Source organism: Meriones unguiculatus, chromosome 14 (assembly GCF_030254825.1).
Source record: "Meriones unguiculatus strain TT.TT164.6M chromosome 14, Bangor_MerUng_6.1, whole genome shotgun sequence".
In the NCBI taxonomy this organism is placed as follows: Eukaryota; Metazoa; Chordata; class Mammalia; order Rodentia; family Muridae; genus Meriones; species Meriones unguiculatus.
In genome coordinates this window covers 30,121,262-30,125,930 of record NC_083361.1, presented here as the reverse complement: position 1 = coordinate 30,125,930, position 4,669 = coordinate 30,121,262, and positions in this window count along the sequence as shown.

The following is a 4,669-nucleotide window of genomic DNA, read 5'->3' as shown; positions in this document are numbered from 1 at the left end:
GTCTTTAGCCAGGTGCGGTGGCACTCGCCTTTAATCCCAGCACTCTGAAGGCAGAGGCAAGTGGCTCTGTGAGTTGAAGGCCAGCCTGGTTTACAAATCAAATTCCAGTACAGCAAGGAAACAGAGAAACCCCGTCTGGGGGTTGGGGGAGAGAACTACATCGCTAATATTTTAAAACCCAAGCCCCCTAGACACTGCATCTCTTCTCAGTTTTTTTGCACAATTCATTCCTGTGGCAAATTAAGCTGAAGAAGCCTGGGAATGAGTCTTGAAATAGGTTAATAAAATTCTTTGCCTAGAAAAAACAAACAAAACTCAGTGTGGCTACTAGAAAGTTTTTTTGTTCTAGAATGCCCAATGTGGCAGCCATTCATTAGTGGAGTATAACTGACCCTAGACTGGAGATTCGGGTTAAGGTAAAAAAGAGCAATGATAGGGAGAAACTGGGTGTGGTGATTTAAATAGGAATGGTCCTATAGACTCCTGTGTTTTAATGCTTGTCCCATAAGGAGTGGCTTTGTTGGAATAGGTGTGGCCTTGTTGGAGGAAAGGTGTCATTGTGGAGAAGGCCTTGAGGTCTCATATACTGAAGCTATGCCCGGTGTGGCTTACAGTCTCCTGCTGCTGCCTTTGAATCAAATGTAGAACTCTAAGCTCCTTCTCTAGCACCTTTTCTGCCTGCATGATTGCCAAGACAACAATGGACTAAATCACTGAAACTGTAAGGCAGCCCCAATTAAATGTTGTCCTTTGTAAGAGATGCCATGGTCAGGGTGTCTTTTGACAGCAATAAAATCCAAACTAAGACCCTGGGACAGATAGAGCTGAGGGCTTAGAATTATATCTGCCAAAAACGAATTTAATTTTAACCGACTATAGTGGAAATGGAAGGCTTGGGTTCTCTTCCTCTGCCATGCTTATACACCTATGACTCTTTCCTGTAGATCAGGGATCTCTAATGCCAGAAAGCCATCCTTGACAAGTGTACATGCCTGTGGGTTTGCAGATCTCTTTCCTAACTTACTTTATTATGGTAAAAGTGTGTTTTCATATATACTCCCATCCCCTACCAATGTCTTGTAGGCCCTTTGAGCACAGGAACCTCTTGTCTTGCTATCTTTGGACCAGGAGACTGAGATGCAAGTATTAATGGGAAAAAGAGAATGGAGGGAAAGAAATTCATCTCTTGTCTCAGAAATAACAGGTACTTTAGTCCTTGCTTGATTTCTTTCTGACCTCAAGAGATAAGGCTGAGATGCCCAAAGTGCAAATGGCAGAACCTGGGGAACTGAGGTATGTGAGGAAAGACTTCTGACCAGGATCACATTAGAGCTGTTCCATTTATACTTGGCACTATGAACATCCATGCTCCTCCCTGCCCTTTTCCTGGCTTCTATGTAAGTAGGTTTTCCTATTCCCTTTCTTATTTCATTTGCCAACCTAAGGATTAAGGCCAGAGCCTCACACACAAAAAAGAGCCAGGCAAGCTCTTTGCCAGTAAGCTACATCCCCAGCCCCTACTCCATTCCTCTTGACTAACAGAGCCAGGGTACTCTACCACCAGATCTGAGTTCTGATCTCCTAGTAAAGCCTGAAAAGTTCTTTTGTGAGGGGTGGTTGGGAAGGCAGGAGGAGCCATCTCCAAACTTAAAGAAGTCCGAATTAGAAAGCCCAAGTGATTACTTTAATGTGTGCACCTGTCAGTTTGCCCATCTTATTTAGTCTCCTTTAATATGAGGTTTTCTGTACTCTGGGAAACCACATAGTGATAGTCATGCTATCACTGACTAGTGCCCATCATCGTGCCAGTAACTGTGGTGCCAGAATGGCATTTCTGTTGCCACATCTGCTGCTGCCACTACAGCTAAGTTCTTGGGTTCCTAAAATAATAAAACAGCTATAACTGTTTGGTACAAGAGCAGCCAGTGCACTTAAGCACTAAGCCATTTCTCCTGCCCTTGCCCCAGCCATGGTCACCTTGAAATCAGCAACTGTGACCCTTCATCTGCTCCAGACCTTCCCAAGAAGACCTCACCTTAGAGTCGAGGCAGACTCCTGTCCCCTCCCTGCTGCCAGCAGTACAAACCCTGACCCAGATGATGTGGTTTGGGAGACAGGGTGCTAGAATATAGGTGGTAAAAAGTTGACTTGGCTTAGGATGCCAGTGATTGCTTTTGTGAGTCTTCACAATGCCAGGGCAGGGAATTTCAGATATAGCTGCCCAAAGTCATCCATGCTTCTGAGTAAACACAACAAACTCTCTGGCTCACCAGTTTGAACTTGAGTTTGTTTCTTTGTTCTGCCAGTGTCCTCTCGGGCTAAATAGGTGTTTCTGAGAGTTTCCCAGGAAAAGTTGTACATTAATTTTATTCATGTGGCATCATGAGACTTATAATGAAAAGCAGCAGGGTCTGCTCTATGCTCTAGTCCTCCACACTCAGTTTCTAATCTCTAAATTGCTTTATATTACTACCATCTCTGAGATTTGGCTCCACATTTCTAAACAGCATGTTTTTGTTGTTGTTTGTAGCACTGGAGGTTGGGCTGAACCTAGGGTCTTCTTCATATTAGTGCAGGACTCTACCAACCCCCTTTTGGTGATGAGGCCTCACTAATTTGTCTAGGCTGGCCTTAACTCACTCTGCAGCCCAGGTATGCCTTGAATTTGAAGTACTGCTGCCTCAGCCTCTACTGAGTAGCTGAAATCATGGGCTTAGTGCTATTATTTCTTAATATTTTAGTTGGGACATTGTTTTACTTCTTACTATAGGAAATAAGACACACTTATACATTAAGTCTAAAACCTTTTTGAGAACGAGTTCTGCATCCTCTATCCTCATATACCTATATCATACTATTAAGGTAAATATTTTATAAAGGTATATACACTATTTAGAGTTGATTCAAACAGCATATTCTTGGGAATAGTTAGCCATTGCCTCTTTCTCCATGAAAGACAAAGCACCTGGCCTTTAAATATTTATAATTTATCCCATAGTCTCAGAACATCCAAACACATGAGCTAGGCTGCCTTCCCCCTCCAAGTGCTGGGGACCAAGCTCAGGGCCTCATGTATTCAATTTCTGGCTTTAACTACGGAACCTTCCCAGAATCACTCATTGTCCTTTGCACTGAAATTGCATTTCTTCATGCCTACTACAGTTTTTGTTTTGGGATAATTTTACCATACCTTCCTCACTTTCTCTCTTTTTGTTGCTCTGTAGTGTTAGTGATCAAACCCAGGGCTTTACCCATAGCAGTCATTCCACCACTGAGTTACATCCCCAGCACTAGTCCTTTCCTCCATTAAAAAGATTTACCCCGTCTCTCCTCTCTCTCTCTCTCTCTCTCTCTCTCTCTCTCTCTCTCTCTCTCTCTGTGTGTGTGTGTGTGTGTGTGTGTATACACCTGTGAATGCATGGTGCACATGCATATACAGGTTTCCATAAAAACTGAAGAGAGCATCTGATGTGGAGCTGGAGGTACAGACGGTTGTAAGACGACTGTGTGTGTGCTGGGAACCAAACTCTGGCTCTCTGCAAGAGCTCTTAAGTGCTGAACAATCTCTCCAGCCTTCCTCGCCCCCTTTTCGAGACAGAGTCTTCCCGTGTTGCTCAGGCTGGCTTTAAATGCACAATCCTCCTGCCTCTGCCTCCTAAATACTGGAATTTGCACCACCACACCTGGATTTCTAGCCCTAGTGTTCTAGTCTTTTATAACATACCACATCTTTTATTTAAAGGTCTCTGAGAAGACAAGTAAGATTTTGTTTTGTTTTTCAAGAGAGGGTTTCTTTTTCTGTAGCCCTGGCTGTCCTGGAATTCACTCTGAAGACCAGGCTGGTCTTGAACTCAAAGATCCTCCTGCTTCTGCCCCCTGAGTACTAAAAGGCATGCACCACCACTGTCCTGCAGCAGGTAACATTATTAAAATAATTGTATAGATTTTTTTAGAGGTGGTTATAACTATTGATTCTGTTGAGTCTGGTCTAGCAAACTTTTGACATTTTTCATAATTAGGATAATTTAAAAAGATAAGAAAATGTTTGAGATGGGATGGCAGTACCTGATGAGTAGCAGACATAGTTCTCGAATGTGAGAGTCACTGTCAAGAGTTGAAGCATGCTGTTTGAAGCTTCTTAACCATACATTTAAGTATAAAGGATACATAAATAAATGTGAAATTAAAAATTAAAAAGATATGTATCCTTAAAAGGTAAACACCTATGATCTGCAAAATGCATTTCTTTGGAATGCCCTCTAATGACACAACTATATAATGTTAATTCAAACCTTTCCAATCTGTTGTCCAAATAAACACTTCCTTTTCTATAAGTAACTCTTTCTCACACACTAACAACTGGTTCAATGTAAAAGATTGCTCTTGTCCATGAAGTTTTGACTAACCAGCACTTTACATGGATGTTCTCATTTGGCACTGAGTTCAGTACCTTTCTCTACCTGTTTCGTAGACTACAAAGCTGGGTTCAAGGAGAGTCTGTTCAAAGACTTTAAGAGGGAGCTGAAGGAGTAGCAGCAGCTGAGGAGCTGAAAACCACAAAGTCTTACATTTGGAGTCCCCTAAAGCAGAAATGCTAGTGCATGTAGGCTGTGCCCTGGCTCCTCAGCTTTCAGGCTGGGACCCTAGCACAGAGGCTGTCAGACAAGCA